The sequence below is a fragment of the Ambystoma mexicanum genome, chromosome 9, assembly GCF_040938575.1.
Source record: "Ambystoma mexicanum isolate Mex_15411 chromosome 9, UKY_AmexF1_1, whole genome shotgun sequence".
NCBI lineage: Eukaryota > Metazoa > Chordata > Amphibia > Caudata > Ambystomatidae > Ambystoma > Ambystoma mexicanum.
Window position 1 is genome coordinate 1,180,747,462 of NC_090931.1, and position 22,610 is coordinate 1,180,770,071.

Sequence of the window (22,610 nt, forward strand, 5' to 3'; positions counted from 1 at the left end):
CTGTGGAACATGTGCAATTGAAGTGAGCAATATCTGACCCATTAATTCATTTAATGTTAAGTATGGAGCAGCTGTGGCATACACTGATGTTTTTGGTTTTGTGCAACTATAGGGCAAATAGTTTATTTTTTATTTTTGCACATTTCAGAATGACACCCGTGTAAAGTCTTGACATGATGAAGTGCACTCCCAGCATTCCTGTGTGTGCAATGAGTTCCAACCATACTCCTTACTGTGGCAGACTTGAAGAAGGAAACTGACTCTTTGAGGTCATTTCAAGGATGACTATATTAAATAATAAAAGTAATACCTAGATGTATCTATCTCTATTGGGTGTTCCCTACCTTTTACACTAACTAAGGTGTGTGTCAGTTGTCTGTGAATGTTGGAAAGAAAAAGTGTCTACAGTCCAAAATAGCCCCAACTGAACCTACCACTATTCTAACAACTAAAGATATGAGAAAGATACCCTTGTCCTGGAACTTGCTGCTTGCAAGTTTCTCCAACTTGACTCGTCTTAATATAATATTTTTAAATAGTCTCCTGCGATTTCGTTAAACAGTTCATATAACTCTTTCAGGATCATTTTGTCCCTTGTCCTCAGGGGTTGATCTCCTGGACCTTGAATAACCACTTTGATAATTTAGTGTTGCTTTCCCCTTTTTACAGGATAGTGATATACAGTCTCTGCAATTGTCTCTCTTTAAATTCTCTTCTCCTCAGTTTACAGTGTTCTTTCTCTTTAGGTTTTCTGTCTTTTAACAGATATTAAACTTTGACATTCCCCTCATGCATTGCTTCAACCTCTTCATGATTCTCTGTGTTCTCTTTCGGCTCTCTGTCTTTTGACAGATATTCCAATTTGCCCTTCTCCTCGTGTGTTGCTTTCTCACTTTTAATGTTTCTCACAATTTCTATTGCATTCAGGTTTCTCATGCCATCACTATTCCATCTCCGCACTCTCTCATGTGTAAGACTGGGACAAGTATGAACAGTCCCATAAAGATTCCACTTAGGCCTCCTGGATCTCCCGTTTTCCCAGTTAACTGTACGTCTCTCGGATAACATCACTGGGGCATTTGTTTGGTCAGATATCCTTGCTTTCCTCACTTTCTCTCGTTCTTGGTTCACTCTGAAATCCTGAGCTCCATATTCTTGCTCTATATGGAGTGACAGCTTTGCGGGTTTCCGGATTGTAGGTGGTCGGGGCCAACTCGTGGTCTTGGCATAGTTTGGGGGACCGCTAGTCCGTCACAGTATCTCTTTGGTCCTACCACCACCATGGACTTCTCTCTATATTATTCTAAAAGGACACTCTGGATCCTATGGGCTGCTATCAGCTTTTCAGTAGTTTCTGAACTCGCAGGTTTCACCATCTGCAGAGTCTCCTCGCCTCTCAGGTGTTACATCACCTTGGGGTTTCCCTGGAACATGTACATGTCCCTCTGCCTCCGCTGGATGCAGCGTCTCACTCCACTTCATCTTCTTCATCTCAGTTAAATGGGAGTGTGGACTTAAAGAGACATATTCCTTTTCTGGTTGACACTAATAGATGGCAGTTTTTTGGTGATCCCAGTCTCTATATTGTATGTCCTTTAAATTGTCTCATGTTCCCAAGTAGGCCATATCAGAAAATGCTTGTGGGAGTTCCTCATTATTTGAGCAGAACCCCAGCCCCCTGGCACAGTGCAAGACATCTTTGTGAACAGGTGACCTCTGTATTTCGCAAAACAATGCAAATGAAACAAAAGTATACTCTTTACATGATTTGTTTGCATTACATTTTGTGAATTTGACACTATTTGTTTATCTTCAAGAGATTACCGATGCATATATACAGACTACCATGCTTCCTTTGAGATTCCCTGCCAGTAATGTTTCAGACCTATTCCATTAAATGTATACTTTATTTGCTTTGAGCATGTTCTGGTAAGAAATGGACTGAGCACACTTCACCCAAATATTAACAGAAACATTTTATCAGCATGGCATTGCAATGAGCTTTACCTTAATTTGTCGCTCGGATTTCTGAAAAGTTTCCCCAAATACAATAAAAATTCAGGTGATTCTTGGTCCAGCTTAATTTGCCCACCCAGACTTGGTCTGAAGTATAAAAATCACAAGAATTACTGAACAGTTAGGCAAATGTACTAATACTGTAATAGATATGTAAATATTGAAGCTGAGCAAAGAAAAATATAATAAATAAGTGCCAATAGGGTTTTCCACTGGGCCGACTAAAGGTGATATATAATGCAGACGGCAAGAATGGTTGTCCATTTAGCATCAGAGTTTTCATTCCTGGACATTCAACCAAACTTAATTAAGAACAAATGGGGTTGATGTTGGGGTCTGGTGAATCCGTGTTGTCAGTGTACCTGAAGAGCCAGAGAAGTTCAAGGTGGCTAGCACTCTTTTATGTCAAGGCTATTCGTCTCGTTCCAGTGGGGTGGTGTTGGGCAGTGCATATTGGCAGCAAGTGTTCAATTGTATAACACAACGGATTGTCTTCATCCATCATACCTCAAGAGCCTGACTGAGAGGTATGGCTATGACTTTCTGAGGTAAACTGGACTGGTACTAAAGAAGGCTCTTTGAATAATAAAAAGAGTTTTGATGTTTTAGTGAGCACTGAGCACAGGAATATCATAGCAGACATGATGTGTTCCATTGCTTCATGATTAACAATCTGCTTTGTTCTGGATCATTTGGAGATGTGCAGATGTGAAACGAGGTTATTTGGGAGGTCTGTGAAGAGACTATCACAGTAGCTGAGGTGGCAAGGCAGCACAGAACAGGATAAGAGATCACTTTTTGAAATGTTTAATGATTGTAAGATTCACCTGAGTGTATGGAGTTTACAGTGGAGGTTCTTTGTGAATTCTTGGCTGTGAGTAGACAAGACTGTCAAACATATCTCCCAAGATATTTTCTGCAGAAAAGTGGATTGGAGAAACCCCTAGAGATGAGAACCAGGAGAAAGGGAGAAATATTGGAACATGGAACCAAAGAAGATGACTTTGGTGTTTGTGGTACTAAGACAGAGGCTTTTGTTGATCACTCAGATTGTCGATCATTTGGGAGGGGATCCATTTTAAAGCAGTGGAAACGATGTAGTAGGACATTACAAGCTATTGATGAGAATAGAATGGTTCACATTGATAAAGGAATCGCACAAGTCAAGTAGAATGAGTCTAGGATGGGCACTTGCATCCAGAGACCACCATAATGATTAACGCTGATTCAATGACTCTGACAGGTCTGAAGCAAGATTTCTTCAAACATAGGAGGATGAGCTTTTTGTTGTAACTTAATAGATGCTGGGTTACCCTTTTTCGAGAATGGTAATAATACATGAGGTATAATCAATTGAGCAGTAAGTAGATTGGATGTTAGGGTCATTGTTGTTTTTATTTTATTTTCTTCAGTGGAACAAGCTTTCTTGAATGGGTGAGGCAAGGCAACATATTCTATTGAGCTATTGACATCAAAAGTCGAAGCGGGTGTGAGGGTGAAAATGGTCTCCTTGATGGTTTTGGCCAGGTAGGGTTCCACCTATTTAAATGATACTCTCATTCTCTTAATTAATGCCACAATATTAGTTAGGATGATTTTATTTTTTTTAAACGGGTTCAAGGAGACAGCCACACAGACATCAGTCACACGAAGCATACATGACCAGACCATCTCAATCTTGTCAGTAAACAGAACAATCAGCTAGGTCCTGGGGGGTCAAACGGGGTGGATGCAAACTGTAGTGGGCATCCAAATTGCTTTCAGAGTCGAAAAAGTGTTTCTGTAAAAGTACAGTATAATAGCTATTATGATGGCATAAGCAGACCTTTCAATCAGCAAGTTCCTTAGTGCCAATGCCATTTACGAGTTTGACAGCCCGATTAATGGAATTAATGTGCGCTGAAAATTCCTGCGCAAGTGTGCGAAACCGTGCAAATCGCAGTGCAAGTGCGAAAATCGCAGTGCAAGTGCGAAAATCGCAGCAAAACCCGCGCACATCGATGCATGGAAGTCCGTGCACGAGTAAAATCTGGGATGTGCATCACGGGGGAAGTACAGGAGGCAGGTGCGTGGAACGCCCACACGCTCGCCTACAACATGTATTCATGGAATTAAATAGGGAAACCAGCGCACGGGCAAAGACGCACACAGGCCTAAACAAGTCCACCACACGAAGTCAGGCGGTAGCGTCCCTGCGCTTGAAAAAAATGTGCGTCAAAATGTGCGCTAACAAAAAGAACGTATATACAGCTCTGATGAATGTCCCATACTGTGGCCCTCTAGGAAAAATGACGTGCAAAGGGGTACGCAACAAACACGAACACCCGCTGTGTCAAAAATAGCGTGTGCGTCTATTTCGGGGGTGCGCGGGAAGTTTCACACGCGATTGGCCTTGGGCGAGCGGGGTACATGTAAATCTGGGGTTCGTGGGAAGTTTCACACGCGATAGGCCCTGTGTGAGTGGGGTGCGTGTATTCCTGGGGTTTGTGTGAAGTTTCACATGCGATTGGCCTGGGTACGTGTAAATCTGGGGTTCGCAGGAAGTCTCACATGCGATTTCAGCAGGGTACATGTATTTCGGGGGTGCCGTGGAGTCCTACACATCAATTGGCTGTTGGCTCATCCCAGGTGTTAGCTCTACACCCTCCACAGCCCCTGCAGGCAGCTCACACCACAGGGGACTACTCTGCACCCCTGGTCATGTCCCGCAGGCAGCCCATCCACCATGGGCATGCCCCCCAGACAAACCACATGTCAGCTTGCACTACTGATCACCAACGCATGACCCCCTCCACCCCTAGCCCCCAGCACTGAGGGGCACCTGCCAACAGGCCCCCACTCATGTCCCCCAGCACCCCCAACCACCAACACTGAGGGGCACCTGCCAGCAGGCCCCCACTCATGTCCCCCAGCACCCCCACCCCCCAGCAGTGCAGGGCACCTGCCAGCAGGCCCCCACTCATGTCCCCCAGCACCCCTACCCCAGCAGTTAGGGGAACCTGCCAGCAGGCCCCCACTCATGTCCCACACATGTCCCCCAGCACCCCCACCCCCCAGCAGTGCAGGGCACCTGCCAGCAGGCCCCCACTCATGTCCTCCACATGTCCCCCAGCACCCCCTCCCCCAGCAGTGCAGGGAACCTGCCAGCAGGCCCCCACTCATGTCCCCCCAACCCCCAGCAGTGCAGGGCACCTGCCAGCAGGCCCCCACTCATGTCTCACCCATGTCCCCTTGCAGCCCCACCCCCCAGTAGTGCAGGGCACCTGCCAGAAGGCCCCCACTCATGTCCCCCAGCACCCCCACCCCCCAGCAGTCAGGGGCACCTGCCAGCAGTCCCCCACTCATGTCCCACACATGTCCCCCAGCACCCCCACCCCATCAGCAGTGCAGGGCACCTGCCAGCAGGCCCCCACTCATGTCCCACTCATGTCCCCTTGCACTCCCACCCCCCCATTCCTGTCCCCCAGCACCCCCACCCCCCAGCAGTCAGGGGCACCTGCCAGCAGTCCCCCACTCATGTCCCACACATGTCGCCCAGCAACCCCACCCCATCAGCAGTGCAGGGCACCTGCCAGCAGGCCCCCACTCATGTCCCACACATGTCCCCCAACACCCACACCCCCCAGCAGTGCAGGGCACCTGCCAGCAGGCCCCCACTCATGTCCCACTCATGTCCCCTTGTACCCCCACGCCCCAGCAGTGCAGGGCACCTGCCAGCAGGTCCCCACTTATGTCCCCTAGCACCCCCACCCTCCAGCAGTGCAGGACACCTGCCAGCAGGCCCCCACTCATGTCCCACTCATGTCCCCTTGCACCCCCACCCCCCAGCAGTGCAGGGCACCTGCCAGCGGGCCCCCACTCATGTCCCCTAGCACCCCACCCCCCAGCAGTGCAGGGCCCCTGCCAGCAGGCCCCCACTCATTCCCCACTCATGTCCCCTTGCACCCCCACCCCCCAGCAGTGCAGGACACCTGCCAGAAGGCCCCCACTCATGTCCCCCAGCACCCCCAACCCCCAGCAGTGCAGGGCACCTGCCAGCAGGCCCCCACTCATGTTCCACTCATGTCCCCTTGCACCCCCACCCCCAGCAGTGCAGGGCACCTGCCAGCAGGCCCCCACTCATGTCCTACTCATGTCCCCTTGCACCCCCACCCGCCAGAACTGAAGGGCACCTGCCAGCAGGCCCCCACTCATGTCCTCCAGCACCCCCACCCCCAAGCAGTGCAGGGCACCTGCCAACAGGCCCCCACTCATGTCCCCCAGCACCCCCACCCCCCAGCAGTGCAGGGCACCTGCCAGTAGGCCCTCACTCATGTCCCCTTGCACCCCCACCCCCCAGCAGTGCAGGGCACCTGCCAGCAGGCCCCCACTCATGTCTCAATCATGTCCCCCAGCACCCCCACCCCCCAGCAGTGCAGGGCACCTGCCAGCAGGCCCCCACTCATGTCCCACCCATGTCCCCTTGCACCCCCACCCCCCAGTAGTGCAGGGCACCTGCCAGCAGGGCCCACTCATGTCCCCCAGCACCCCCACCCCCCAGCAGTCAGGGGCACCTGCCAGCAGGCCTCCACTCATGTCCCACACATGTCCCCCAGCACCCCACCCCATCAGCAGTGCAGGGCACCTGCCAGCAGGCCCCCACTCATGTCCCACTCATGTCCCCTTGCACTCCCACCCCCCCATTCCTGTCCCCCAGCACCCCCACCCCCCAGCAGTCAGGGGCACCTGCCAGCAGTCCCCCACTCATGTCCCACACATGTCGCCCAACAACCCCACCCCATCAGCAGTGCAGGGCACCTGCCAGCAGGCCCCCACTCATGTCCCACACATGTCCCCCAGCACCCACACCCCCCAGCAGTGCAGGGCACCTGCCAGCAGGCCCCCACTCATGTCCCACTCATGTCCCCTTGTACCCCCACGCCCCAGCAGTGCAGGGCACCTGCCAGCAGGTCCCCACTTATGTCCCCTAGCACCCCCACCCTCCAGCAGTGCAGGACACCTGCCAGCAGGCCCCCACTCATGTCCCACTCATGTCCCCTTGCACCCCCACCCCCCAGCAGTGCAGGGCACCTGCCAGCGGGCCCCCACTCATGTCCCCTAGCACCCCACCCCCCAGCAGTGCAGGGCCCCTGCCAGCAGGCCCCCACTCATTCCCCACTCATGTCCCCTAGCACCCCACCCCCCAGCTGTGCAGGGCCCCTGCCAGCAGGCCCCCACTCATTCCCCACTCATGTCCCCTTGCACCCCCACCCCCCAGCAGTGCAGGACACCTGCCAGAAGGCCCCCACTCATGTCCCCCAGCACCCCCAACCCCCAGCAGTGCAGGGCACCTGCCAGCAGGCCCCCACTCATGTTCCACTCATGTCCTCTTGCACCCCCACCCCCAGCAGTGCAGGGCACCTGCCAGCAGGCCCCCACTCATGTCCTACTCATGTCCCCTTGCACCCCCACCCGCCAGAAATGAAGGGCACCTGCCAGCAGGCCCCCACTCATGTCCTCCAGCACCCCCACCCCCAAGCAGTGCAGGGCACCTGCCAACAGGCCCCCACTCATGTCCCCCAGCACCCCCACCCCCCAGCAGTGCAGGGCACCTGCCAGTAGGCCCTCACTCATGTCCCCTTGCACCCCCACCCCCCAGCAGTGCAGGGCACCTGCCAGCAGGCCCCCACTCATGTCTCAATCATGTCCCCCAGCACCCCCACCCCCCAGCAGTGCAGGGCACCAGCCAGCAGGCCCCCACTCATGTCCCACCCATGTCCCCTTGCACCCCCACCCCCCAGTAGTGCAGGGCACCTGCCAGCAGGGCCCACTCATGTCCCCCAGCACCCCCACCCCCCAGCAGTCAGGGGCACCTGCCAGCAGGCCTCCACTCATGTCCCACACATGTCCCCCAGCACCCCACCCCATCAGCAGTGCAGGGCACCTGCCAGCAGGCCCCCACTCATGTCCCACTCATGTCCCCTTGCACTCCCACCCCCCCATTCCTGTCACCTAGCACCCCCACCCCCCAGCAGTCAGGGGCACCTGCCAGCAGTCCCCCACTCATGTCCCACACATGTCGCCCAGCAACCCCACCCCATCAGCAGTGCAGGGCACCTGCCAGCAGGCCCCCACTCATGTCCCACACATGTCCCCCAGCACCCACACCCCCCAGCAGTGCAGGGCACCTGCCAGCAGGCCCCCACTCATGTCCCACTCATGTCCCCTTGTACCCCCACGCCCCAGCAGTGCAGGGCACCTGCCAGCAGGTCCCCACTTATGTCCCCTAGCACCCCCACCCTCCAGCAGTGCAGGACACCTGCCAGCAGGCCCCCACTCATGTCCCACTCATGTCCCCTTGCACCCCCACCCCCCAGCAGTGCAGGGCACCTGCCAGCGGGCCCCCACTCATGTCCCCTAGCACCCCAACCCCCAGCAGTGCAGGGCCCCTGCCAGCAGGCCCCCACTCATTCCCCACTCATGTCCCCTTGCACCCCCACCCCCCAGCAGTGCAGGACACCTGCCAGAAGGCCCCCACTCATGTCCCCCAGCACCCCCAACCCCCAGCAGTGCAGGGCACCTGCCAGCAGGCCCCCACTCATGTTCCACTCATGTCCCCTTGCACCCCCACCCCCAGCAGTGCAGGGCACCTGCCAGCAGGCCCCCACTCATGTCCTACTCATGTCCCCTTGCACCCCCACCCGCCAGAACTGAAGGGCACCTGCCAGCAGGCCCCCACTCATGTCCTCCAGCACCCCCACCCCCAAGCAGTGCAGGGCACCTGCCAACAGGCCCCCACTCATGTCCCCCAGCACCCCCACCCCCCAGCAGTGCAGGGCACCTGCCAGTAGGCCCTCACTCATGTCCCCTTGCACCCCCACCCCCCAGCAGTGCAGGGCACCTGCCAGCAGGCCCCCACTCATGTCTCAATCATGTCCCCCAGCACCCCCACCCCCCAGCAGTGCAGGGCACCTGCCAGCAGGCCCCCACTCATGTCCCACCCATGTCCCCTTGCACCCCCACCCCCCAGTAGTGCAGGGCACCTGCCAGCAGGGCCCACTCATGTCCCCCAGCACCCCCACCCCCCAGCAGTCAGGGGCACCTGCCAGCAGGCCTCCACTCATGTCCCACACATGTCCCCCAGCACCCCACCCCATCAGCAGTGCAGGGCACCTGCCAGCAGGCCCCCACTCATGTCCCACTCATGTCCCCTTGCACTCCCACCCCCCAGCAGTGCAGGGCACCTGCCAGCAGGCCCCCACTCATGTCCCCCAGCACCCTCACCCCCCAGCAGTGCAGGGCACCTGCCAGCAGGCCCCCAACCATGTCCCACTCATGTCCCCTTAAACCCCCAGCCCCCAGCAGTCAGGGGCACCTGCCAGCAGGCCCCCACTCATGTCCCACACATGTCCCCCAGCACCCACACCCCCAGCAGTGCAGGGCACCTGCCAGCAGGCCCCCACTCATGTCCCACTCATGTCCCCTTGCACCCCCACCAGTGCAGGGCACCTGCCAGCAGGTCCCCACTCATGTCCCCCAGCACCCCCACCCTCCAGCAGTGCGGGACACCTGCCATCAGGCCCCCACTCATGTCCACTCATGTCCCCTTGCACCCCCACCCCCCAGCAGTGCAGGGCACCTGCCAGCAGGCCCCCACTCATGTCCCCCAGCACCCTACCCCCCAGCAGTGCAGGGCCCCTGCCAGCAGGCCCCCACTCATTTCCCACTCATGTCCCCTTACACCCCCACCCCCCAGCAGTGCAGGACACCTGCCAGCAGGCCCCCACTCATGTCCCCCAGCACCCCCACCCCCCAACAGTGCAGGGCACCTGCCAGTAGGCCCCCACTCATGTCCCACTCATGCCCCCTTGCACCCCCACCCCCCAGCAGTGCAGTGCACCTGCCAGCAGGCCCCCACTCATGTCCCCCAGCACCCCCAGCAGTGCAGGGCACCTGCCAGCAGGCCCCCACTCATGTCCCACTCATGTCCCCTTGCACCCCACCCCCAGCAGTGCAGGGCACCTGCCAGCAGGCCCCCACTCATGTCCCACTCATGTCCCCTTGCACCCCCACCCCCCAGCACTGAAGGGCACCTGCCAGCAGGCCCCCACTCATGTCCTCCAGCACCTCCACCCCCCAGCAGTGCAGGTCACCTGCCAGCAGGCCCCCACTCATGTCCCTCAGCACCCCCACCCACCAGCAGTGCAGGGCACCTGCCAGCAAGCCCCCACTCATGTCCCACTCATGTCCCCTTGCACCCCCACCCCCCAGCAGTGCAGGGCACCTGCCAGCAGGCCCCCACTCATGTCCCACTCATGTCCCCCAGCACCCCCACCCCCCAGCAGTCAGGGGCACCTGCCAGCAGGCCTCCACTCATGTCCCACACATGTCCCCCAGCACCCCAGCCCATCAGCAGTGCAGGGCACCTGCCAGCAGGCCCCCACTCATGTCCCACTCATGTCCCCTTGCACTCCCACCCCCCAGCAGTGCAGGGCACCTGCCAGCAGGCCCCCACTCATGTCCCCCAGCACCCTCACCCCCCAGCAGTGCAGGGCACCTGCCAGCAGGCCCCCAACCATGTCCCACTCATGTCCCCTTAAACCCCCAGCCCCCAGCAGTCAGGGGCACCTGCCAGCAGGCCCCCACTCATGTCCCACACATGTCCCCCAGCACCCACACCCCCAGCAGTGCAGGGCACCTGCCAGCAGGCCCCCACTCATGTCCCACTCATGTCCCCTTGCACCCCCACCAGTGCAGGGCACCTGCCAGCAGGTCCCCACTCATGTCCCCCAGCACCCCCACCCTCCAGCAGTGCGGGACACCTGCCATCAGGCCCCCACTCATGTCCACTCATGTCCCCTTGCACCCCCACCCCCCAGCAGTGCAGGGCACCTGCCAGCAGGCCCCCACTCATGTCCCCCAGCACCCTACCCCCCAGCAGTGCAGGGCCCCTGCCAGCAGGCCCCCACTCATTTCCCACTCATGTCCCCTTACACCCCCACCCCCCAGCAGTGCAGGACACCTGCCAGCAGGCCCCCACTCATGTCCCCCAGCACCCCGACCCCCCAACAGTGCAGGGCACCTGCCAGTAGGCCCCCACTCATGTCCCACTCATGCCCTCTTGCACCCCCACCCCCCAGCAGTGCAGTGCACCTGCCAGCAGGCCCCCACTCATGTCCCCCAGCACCCCCAGCAGTGCAGGGCACCTGCCAGCAGGCCCCCACTCATGTCCCACTCATGTCCCCTTGCACCCCACCCCCAGCAGTGCAGGGCACCTGCCAGCAGGCCCCCACTCATGTCCCACTCTTGTCCCCTTGCACCCCCACCCCCCAGCACTGAAGGGCACCTGCCAGCAGGCCCCCACTCATGTCCTCCAGCACCTCCACCCCCCAGCAGTGCAGGTCACCTGCCAGCAGGCCCCCACTCATGTCCCTCAGCACCCCCACCCACCAGCAGTGCAGGGCACCTGCCAGCAAGCCCCCACTCATGTCCCACTCATGTCCCCTTGCACCCCCACCCCCCAGCAGTGCAGGGCACCTGCCAGCAGGCCCCCACTCATGTCCCACTCATGTCCCCTTGCACCCCCACCCCCCAGCAGTGAAATGGCGATCTCATGACACAAACCAAAAGTCAACTATGTACATCAACACAAGCCACATGGAGGGAGGCGGTAGCGTCCCTGCGCATTAAAGAAATGTGTGCTAACAAAAAGCACTTATATACAGCTCTGATGAATGTCCCATATTGTGGCCCTCTAGGACAAATGACGTGCAAAGGGGTACGCGACAAACACGGGAACCCGCTGTGTCAAAAATACCGTGTATTTCGGGGGTGCGCGGGAAGTTTCACACGCGATTGGGCCTGGGTGAGCGGGTGACATGTATTTCAGGGGCTCGCGGGAAGTTTTACACGCGATTGGGCCTGGGCGAGCGGGGTACGTGTATTACTGGGGTGGGCGGGGAAGTACAGGAGGCAAATGCGTGGAACGCCCACACACACACGCCAAAAAAGAGGCGCTAATACAGAAACACGTACACCAGCAGGAAGCAGGCATACGTGGACCCGCGCAGCATAAAAGTGCACGCAAACAACAAGCAAGCTCAGACATCAGGATGAACATACCGTTCCTAGCAGCAGTGGTCGTGGAATACCGCAGAAGGAGGATAGTCAGGCCCAGAATTTTCACACTCAGTCCGCAGGCACATACACCTGCCCAGAACACCTGCAGAAAGGCAGGCTGCCATCCAGGATTTTTACGGGGTGGCACAATTCCCCAAAGTCCTAGGTGCCATTGATTGCACCCATGTGGCTCTACGTCCCGCCAGGGCATCAGAGCACATCTATTGAAACCGCAAGCACTGGCATTCCATCAACGTGCAGGTAGTATGTGATGCCAAGGGAATCATCACCTCAATATATGCCAACTATCCAGTGTCCATCCACGACAGTTTCATTTACAGAATGTCAACCCTAAACTGAGACCTAGAAGCTGACCGGCATGGCGATACATGGCTGCTTGGTGAGTATAAATGCCACAGCACATGCATGCAAGCGAGATACTGAGTAATATCACAACCCCACTAGTGATACCCATCACCACCTCCCAGGGGACAGTGCCTACCCTCTGAGCACCCACATGATGACGCCAATTCGGAACCCCACCACGCCACCCGATGTAAGATACAACACAGCCCATATTGCAACCCGGGGCACAGTGGAGCGCACATTCAGAGTGCTCAAGTCACGCTTTCGCTCCCTTGACCGTTCTGGCGGGCAGCTGTTATACGCTCCCAAAGTAGTGTGCAGGATCATAGTGGCAGCATGTGTCCTGCTCAACTTTGCAACACGCCGGGGGCCTGCCGGTGGACATGGTGGTGCCCCACATCCCCAACCACATGCACGCCCGCTATGCATGGGAGGGGAAAGGGCATGGGGTGAGCAGCCCGAACGCAGCTGGTGGCTAATTACTTCCCTTAGAATCACACCCCTGTGGAGTGCACACAGCCCTGCCACATACCAGCTGACAATCAATGATGATGACATAAGGGACAGTCAACTGTCACAATTATACCAGCCTGAGATTGGTCACCTGGAGGTGTCACAATGTGTGCATCCCTACCTACAGAAACACCACCAATGCTGTGTCATCAAAAGACACAGATGCTGCTAAATGCATTACCCCCTTGCAAAATACAACATGACAACAGTGCCATGTCACCCAACCCCTCCCCAGCACCGCCACCCAACACACCATGGCATGTCATGCTATGTGAGAGCAAACAAAGCAATCCCGAAAACCTGACACAAGTGTCACAAAGTACAGTGTCCCTAATGGAAACTGGCCACACACAATATGCTCCCGGTAATGTTGAACTAACAACAAACATGACCAAATACTTACCAACAATACAATGCAGCTACACAAGCTCAAACATAACTAAAACATGACAGTACTACGTTAAAGTAGTCGTAGTCTTACAACCTGAATATGCCACCACATCGCCCCCTTCCAACTGTAGTGTTGCAGGCTTCAAAACTTGTCTGTGTACTGCATACAACATGAACTCCATCTCCAAAGTAGACAGCCTTGTGAAGACATGAGGAATGAACCTGCAAATTTAGAGATAGACATGGAAGCAGAAGCATACATAATTACAACATGCAGTGTACAATACTACAACAATATACACAAGGAATGTCTACACAGTATTGACTACAGACTGCCCACACAGCTCATGGGAGCCCAACATCACTGTGTACATCACTGTCACTTGGTCACACCCTTTGCAAGTCCATGGAAACGGGAAGCAGGAGGGGTGTGTGTCTCACAAACCCAAGCATCGAACCCAAACTCAGGAAAAGCCTGCATGTGCCCAGCCGGAATACAGTGGATGCCCACGGGAGCCACACAAAGCAACACACTGTCAAAAAATAATAAAAAATAAAAAATAAAAAATGCCCATGTGGGGGCCATGGTGCGGGGGCACCCAGGAGGTCCAAGGACAGGGTGCACACCAACAGCCGCCTGTGTGGATGTTGGGAAAAAAAAACACCTCCATGGGCTCATGGCCTGCACGGCTATGCCAATGTGGGAGAACTGCTGCTGTCGATCTGAAAACCCTCTGCTGCTGCCACAGGAGGTGGTGGTGCTATGGGAGGCAGCCTACACAAAGCCCTGGTATGTTCCTCCATAGCAGCAAGCATGCAGGTGTGGAAGGTCTCGTTCTGGCGGATTATAGTGCGGAGATCCCCATGCAGCACCTGATGTGATGCCCGATCTCCTCCCGAGTTGCCTGCATCTCAGCTGAGAGCGAACGTGAGAGCCGCTCCAGCTGCTGTTCTGTCCTCAAGTTAGTGGAAGTCTCAAGGTCAACAAGAGTCTCCCGGAGGTGATGGAGTTCTACCCTCAGGGCTTCCCTGTGGCCCTGGGACTCTATTGATATCGATTGGCGTAGAGTCTCCGGTGCCGCCCGTCTGTCCCTGTTGGATGCCAACATGTCCTCCCTGTGTGATTGGCAAATGGAGTCTCTTGCCTGCTGTAGTTGCTCCATCTGCCTTTCAGGTGGGACAATGGAAGTGGCCACCCTCTCCATTGCTTGAGTCATCATCTCAACTGATGCTGCCTGTTGGGTTGCCATACCGTACATGGATTGTTCCCATGCGGTATTGCCTAGTGGCGTACGGCCACCATGTCGGCGGGCACCACACCTGTTTGGGGCAAGGCGATCTGCGCCTTTCTGTGCCGGCACTGCCTGAGGCTGCAGGACTGCATTCCCCCTCTGATCTGCTGGCCCAGGAACAGGATCAGATGTTGTGGAGTATGACCCTGCACCCGTAACCGCCAAAGGCTGACTAACCAACACTGACATCCCCATAGAGGGTTCTACCCCTGGTGAAGGTGGGTTGGACAGAACAGAACCCCTTCCAGAAACACTTACCTGCGACGCCACATAGGTCTCATCATCAGAATCAGCACCTGAACAGAGGTCTGGGGAGGTGCACCCAGTGACACCCCTTGACAGAATCGTCTGCAGCAAGATTGGGTTCTCACCCACCACCACACCACGTCCCCCACTGGTGGCCGGTTGTGCCTTAGATTCCTCCTGGGTCTGCACCATCTCCTCAACCTCAACAGCATCAAGTGTGTCATCCCCTGCAAAAACATGAAAGACAAAAAATGGAAACAGGCATTAGCACCATAGCATACAAATAGGCCTGACAAGCTACAGAACCAGTACATGATTTACACATGTCCCACATGACTATAACCCTCCCATGCATGCACTGTCACAGAGTTGGAAGGGGAGGCAAAAGTCAGACACTGATGACACCAAGATGGAAGAGCAACACATTTGCTGCATGCTGGGTAGCACTGCCATCACACATTGGCCTGTGAGTGGCATGTCCTATACACATAAATGACACATGCCATCACACAGATGGCATGTGCCATAGCCATGGTACATTCCACAAGTACATCCATATGTCAGTGAATGAATACTGTCTCCCATCCATGTGAGATGGACATGAAGAGATGAAAAATGCCACATAGTGTGAAAACATACGCCATGTGCCGCACACTGCAACACATCCAGTATACAAAAATAAAGTGATTGCAGGGCCATGTACACATCAATGGTTGTGCACTTCAACATGACAGGAAACAACTCGCATGTTCCACATTCAAACAGGCCCAAAAACATCATGTGATCAGGACAATACTCATTCAGCCTGAATGGTCAAATCATTCAACTACCAAAGTGACACATGTGGGCCAATGTGGGGTTCTTCAATAACAGATGCATGTCACATATGTCACAATAGGGCTGAGGAATGCATTGCAAAAGTGGGAGAATTGAAACAATCAGCCTGAAAGAACACTGAAAAATACAAACAATGTTGTTGCATGATGCCACCTCAAGGGCAACTGCCGTAATGTTGCGCTAAATTACTAATGTGGGCAGAAGGGATACTGTCAAACCCAAATTCAAGGCAGCGGAATGTTTTGGATGAAGCACATGGGTGACCCATACTACTCAGTCACACACACCCTCATCTGCCACTCAATCAGAACCCGTCACCCAAACAAAATACACATGCATTACACACACACGCATGGGCACTCAACGGACAATGTATCATAATTGGGTAGTTCTCCCACTCCTCGGATCTGTTCCTCTTTGACGAAGGTCCCAGCAACAGACTCATGTTCAGTGAGTTCGTTGTCCTCTTGTGGAGACCCACCACCAGTCACCAGAGTAGCGGCTTGATTTGAGGCCAGCTTGTTCTTTGCTCTGCGTTTCAGGTCGTTCCACCGCTTGTAGCAATCATCAGCTGAGCGCCTCACAAATCCAAGGGCACTTATGCGGTCGGCGATGGTCTGCCAGTGTGCCTTACGTTGACCAGGTGTGGTGTTGGACCCTGCAGTCACCACCAACCCATAGCTCACAAGTCCATCAAGTTCCGAATCATTGAATCAAGGCTTCCGTGAGGTACCAGAGTGTGTAGCCGTGCCTGGGGTCTCAGCCTGTCGTGCCAGAGCACCCTTCTTCCTCTTCTTTAAAGGTGAAGCAGAGCCAAAGTGGCTTACGCTGCTCTGGTCAGTAGGGGCAGAATCACCAGTGGCCTGTGTAGTAGGAGTGTGGGAATGCACAATGACCATAGTCCTTGATGCAGGCATTGGTTGCAGGGTAATGTTGGCAGGGGGAACGTCAGTTTGATGGACTGGGACTGACACTGTCCTGGCTGGGAGAGTCAGAGCTGGGGTGGATGGAGCTGCAGCTGCCCCTGCAGCCTCCCCACCCTGCATACTTGGGGCAGCAGATGACATAGCTGCCCCACATACACGTGGATTGGTGACAACAACTTGCACCGCGACACGTGGCCTCGACTTGCTGACCTGGAAGTCAGCCAGGGAGTCATCCTGTGCCAGGTCAGGTGCCACAATGGGCTGGTTCAACAGGGGCTGAGCTTGGATGGTGTCAGACACGTTTCCCTCAACCATGGGGGGGGCATGGTGTCCCTGATTGTTCCTCCACACATGGGGGCATAGGCGCAAATCCCAGCCACGTCCCCTACTGCACCCACCATGCCCACCTTTTGAGGGTCGGCCACCTTTGCCTCCCTTACCGCTTGCTCGCCTCCCAGCCATGGAACTAATGTTTTTGTGCGTATGGGAGTTGCAGTAAACTATTGTCCTGGGCAATTGGGGGTCAAAGGGGTAGGATACCAGATGGAATTCGTACCCTAGTGCTCTAACAAGGCTGTCTGTGACCCCTGGGGGAATATGACGGGTCACGCAACGCACAGGCAGCCCAAAATCAAAAATAAACGTGCACGCAACCCCTCGTAGACCACGTGCGTGAAAAAATGAACCCGCACTACGCTGTGGCACCCAGAAACACAAAAATAAGCGTACGCGTAATACACGCAGCCTGCAATGACCTCTGAAGGGGAAGGCGACACACGGCGCAAGTACAGTTGCTAAGTACGTGCGGAACTCACCGTCTGCCTGGAAAAAGAACGTAAAAAATACGCACGTGTGCGAGTTGGCGACACCCCCGCCAAAAGAAGAATTGTACGCTGTCTGAGGAGACAGGACAAAAGGAGAAGTGAACTCTGTTTGAGGAAACAGGCCCAAGAAAAAATCAGAAAATAGCTGTCAGAGGTAACAGGGAGTTCGAACTAGAAACGCTGTGAAGTAATCACGTGTGAACCAACAAGAAGTACAGATTTCACCCACTCGCTCGCCACGAAAAGCACGTACAAGGAAATGGCGTCCTACACGCAGCTTTTAAACCGGTCCACACGTACACTTCAGAGATGCGTGTACACGGGCGCTTTCATCCAATTACACGCAATGACACTCCGAGGTGCAGTTTTTCCACATGTGCTCCGTCATCATGTGCTATGAGTGAAACGCCCGCGCGCGTAATGTAACTTATGCGCCTACGCGCTAAGGCCTTTCGTCCAATGATATTGCGTACGTGTGCTGACGCGCTTACGCGCTAAGGGCCTTTCCTCGAATTACACGCTGATGTGCAAGATTTTCACGTGCCAAATCACTCCGTATCAATCTGGCCACGCGTACACACACGGAAGACCACGCTCCTGCCCTGAAGGCCATTTTCCTGCCCCCAAGAGCCCCGAGCACGCTCCCACCAGCCATCTGCTGCTGCCTGCCTGCTGCCCACATGCCCTGCTGTTTGCTGCCTGCACATCAGCCAGGGGTGCAGTTGATGTGACCACCCATGCTGGAACTGAAGACTCCCGACTGAGATACCATCGCTCCACAGCCCAGCCCCAGGACCCAGTGCCCACCCACACCTGCCTCTGGGGTTGCCATGTCGGGCACACCACCATCTGAGACCACTGGCAGCCCCCAGCCAGAGAGGCAGAGGGCCACCAGCTTCACTGCCACCGAAGTTGGTGTCCGGGTGGAGCATGTCCTGGGGCATTATTTTGCCCTCTTCAGAATGTCGCGCGCCGACAAGGAAGAATGGACCAGGATCTGACGGACATCGTGACTGCCATCAACGCGGAGGGGGTGGCAGTCCACGAATTCCATCATGTCAAGAAGCGCTGGGAGGACTTCAGGTCCAGGACCCTCGTAAAGGCCGGCGCCTCGTGGAGGGGGGCCGGGGCAGCATGAGTACCATCGAGATGAGGGTCCTGGAACGCGTAGGCCCAGCGCTCCACGCCAAGATCCTTCAGAGGCAGACTCGTCTGGAGTTGAGCGGTAAGTGGCCAAGCATTGCTGTGTGAGACAGGGCATGTTGCAGGGTGCTGGTTGTCTGATACTTGCCTGTATGTGTGACATAGGCCATGTACGTATGTGTGTGTGCAGGGACATCATGGTCATGCATGTGAGACCAGTAATGTGTGAACCACATGGTTGATGCATGTGTTACAATGCAACATGCGGAGCAGCATGGGGAATGCACACATTAATGCATGCCTGTCTCTGTTATTGGACATGGATGGGGTGTGAGAGATGGGTGCTGCTGTCATGGACATGTATGGTGTCCATGTCTGTGTGTCTGACTTGCGTGTCTGTGACTTGGAAATGCCATGGATGCATGACACATGTCTGTGACAATGTTCAGATTCACTGATGCAGCCTACTCATCCTTGTATCCGCTGTGTCTGGGATGTACGGGGCCAGATGGATGAAACTAGGGTGAAGTGTGTGCATGTGATAGGCATGACCCATGATGCATGTGAGTTTCAAACCAGCATCGTATGTTTCAAGAGTCCCTTGGACATGTATGCTAATGTTCATAGAATGCGCCATGCCTGTTACTGCATGTGTTTTGCCTGCACTGACCCATGTGTTGTGGAGGGACATGATGGAAGTGATGTTTGACAGTGCCACTCATCTGCTATTGCTTCCTGTCTAGGAGACCATTGTACAGTACCCTGATGCTTGTGTTCTATGTCTCCCTCTACACAGCGGCAAGTGATGAAGAGGGCGGAGACAGCGCTGTGGAGCAAAGCGGCGTGGATGCCCCCACCAGCCGGCGACGCAAGGCCCAGTCACCTTCTCAGAATTTACCATCGTCCGGGAGTGAGGGGACTGGTGCTGCGTCTGCCACTACGGCTGCAGCGGAAGGGGTGGGTGTGACCCCACAGGGGCTTGCAACGGCGGAAGACAGTGTGGAGCCATCCAGGTTGGTGGTTTCCACAGAGGAGGAGGAGGCCGCTACTGAGCCGCACATGGGGCTTGGTGGGGGTGGTTCCACTAGTGCAAGTGGTGCAGTCCAGGGCCAGGGGCAGGAGGCAGCACAGGTCACCGTGGATGGGCCTGTGCATGTCGCTGTCCCTGACCCTGTGACTGCACCACCATGCACCAGCAAGGATGCCCCATCCCAGGCCCGTCCGCACGTAGGGGGGATGTCCATGTCATCTGACACTCCTCTACCTGCGGACGAGGGGACCCCTGGCCGTATGGAGAAGGTCCTGATTGGTGTCGCGTTGCGCACGCGTGACATTCGTGATGAATGACATGCATGCTTCCCGGGGGGAACACGCACTTCATCACGAAGAGCAGCGTGCCAACATGGCCCAGTTGGGTATGTCCATGGTTGGGGGTTTTGTACATGTGTGGCCACTCTGTCGGCCCTCTACTCCTCTGTGGAGACTATGCACCAGTCGTTCTCCATGCCGTCTTCCGGCCCAGATGCCACCAGGGCCCCCTGTGAACCTGCCCTGACCAATGCAGCCAGCTCAGTGGGGATCCCATCCCTGCCACAGTCGGGAGTCGGAGGTCCAGCAGGGGTGGACACCACAGCAACTGGACCCCAGCAGATGGAGGATGTGCCGTCATCATCGAGCAGTGCATGTGCATGACCGCATTGGTGGATTCCATTAGCCTGGATGCCGTCGTGCTGGCAGAGGCAGTTCCGTCGGAGGCAGCGGCAGGCTCAACGTGGGAGGCATCATGGCTCGGGGCAATCTACATCAGAGGGGCAGGCATCGGCCAGAGGGCAGGAGGATGCTGGAATGGGAGTGTCTTCCATGTGGCAGCGGTTGGGCCAGCAGATAGGTGCAGAGCGGTGGCGGGCGGAGGAGGCAGGGCTCACGATGGTCAGGGCGGAGAACTTCATGCGCAGGGAGCTGAGGCGGGCTGATTGCCTCGAGGGAATTCGCAGGGAGCTGGAGGTGGACATGGCGTTATCCCTGCGAGATCTCGGGGCCAGAGAACAGGCCCGCCTCTAAGACATTGAAAAGGAGTTTGATGATGCCCTGGCCCATGACATCAACAAGTGAGCCATTGGACTTGCCCGCCGCCATTGTATATAGTTAGTAGTTCATTAGTGTTAAATTTCATTTCTTTTTTCTTTCATTTGGGGCGCATGGACTATGCCCCACATTTTTGTATATAGTTAGTAATTAGGTACGTTTCATTGTAGGTTTCATTTATGTTGTGGGCTCATGGACACTCGATTTGCTATTTGTACATAGTTTTACAGTGGATTTTTCTCCTTCATCTTTATTTTCCTTCACCATGGAGCAATGGATATTACGCTTTTCTTTCCCTTTGGATTTGCTTTGTTGGACTTTGGACAAATTTTCATTTGGATTCATTTGGATTTTCATTTTTTTTATTCATCATTTTTGGGACATGCTGCATTTTCATTATTATTGGCATTATTGTGTGTTTTGATTTCATTCCCTTCATTTTGACTTGAATACATGTTTGTTTCTTACTTCAATGTGTGGTCTTCTCTCATTGGTTTCATACATGTCACAATGTGGGTTTTCTGAGTCATATGTTGCCATTGTGTGGGTCTGACAGACTTGTACTCATGCTCATACTGCTTATTTGTGATCTATCATGTAATGGTGATTTCAATTTGGAGTGGATGTAAAGCTTGGTTGGGTGTTTGGACTGAGGTGCTGTGGGGTGGGATTTTTGTGGCCATAAGAGCCAGGGATCTGGATTGTGATGACGTGTTGGCTGGGGGACATGTGTCAAGGCCTGCTGGCAGGTGCCTGTCAATGATGGGGGGTGGGGGTGCAGGGGGACATGTGTGGGGGCCTGCTGGCAGGTGCCCCTGACTGCTGGTGGGTGGGGGTGCAGGGGGACATGTGTGGGACATGTGTGAGGGCCTGCTGGCAGCTGCCCCTGACTGCTGGGGGGTGGGGGTGCTGGGGGACATGAGTGGGAAATGAGTGGGGGCCTGCTGGCAGGTGCCCTGCACTGCTGGGGGGTGGTGGTACTGGGGGACATGTGCGGGGGCCTGCTGGCAGGTTCCCCTGACTGCTGGGGGTGGGGGTACAGGGGGACATGTGTGGGGGCCTGCTGGCAGGTGCCCCTGACTGCTGGGGGGTGGGGGTGCAGGGGGACATGTGTGGGGGCCTGCTGGCAGGTGCCCCTGACTGCTGGGGGGTGGGGGTGCTGGGGCACATGTTTGTGGGCCTGCTGGCAGGTGCCCCTGACTGCTGGGGGCGTGGGGGTGCAGGGGGACATGTGTGGGACATGTGTGGGGGCCTTCTGGCAGGTGCCCCTGACTGCTGGGGAGTGGGGGTGCAGGGGGACATGTGTGGGACATGTGTGGGGACCTGCTGGCAGGTGCCCCTGACTGCTGCGGGGTGGGGGTGCTGGGGGAAATGTGTGGGGTCCTGCTGGCAGGTGCCCCTGACTGCTGGGGGGTGGGGCTGCAGGGGGACATATGTGGGACATGTGTGGGGGCCTGCTGGCAGGTGCCCCTGAATGCTGGGGGGTGGAAGTGCAGGGGGACATGTGTGGGACATGTGTGGGGGCCTGCTGGCAGGTGCCCCTGACTGCTGGGGGGTGCGGGTGCTGGGGGACATATGTGGGGGCCTGCTGGCAAGTGCCCCTGACTGCTGGGGGGTGGGGTTGCTGGGGGACATGTGTGGGGGCCTGCTGACAGGTGTCCTGCACTGTTGGGGGGTGGGGGTGCTGGGAGACATGAGTTGGTGATCATATTGCAACGTGACATGTGGCTTGGCTGGGGGCATGCCCATGGTGGATGGGCTGCCTGCGGGACATGACCCGGGGTGCAGGGTAGTCCCCTGTGGTGTGGGCTGCCTGCAGGGACCGTGGAGGGGGTAGAGGGGACTCCTGGGAGGACCCACACTGCCAATTCACG

General features: G+C 55.9%; 1 protein-coding gene across 3 annotated transcripts in view; it reads left to right on the top strand.

Moving 5' to 3' along the window:
- LRP1B (LDL receptor related protein 1B) overlaps positions 1-22,610 on the top strand; it is a 4,835,697-nt gene that overhangs the window by 3,686,583 nt on the left and 1,126,504 nt on the right. The window lies entirely within an intron of this gene.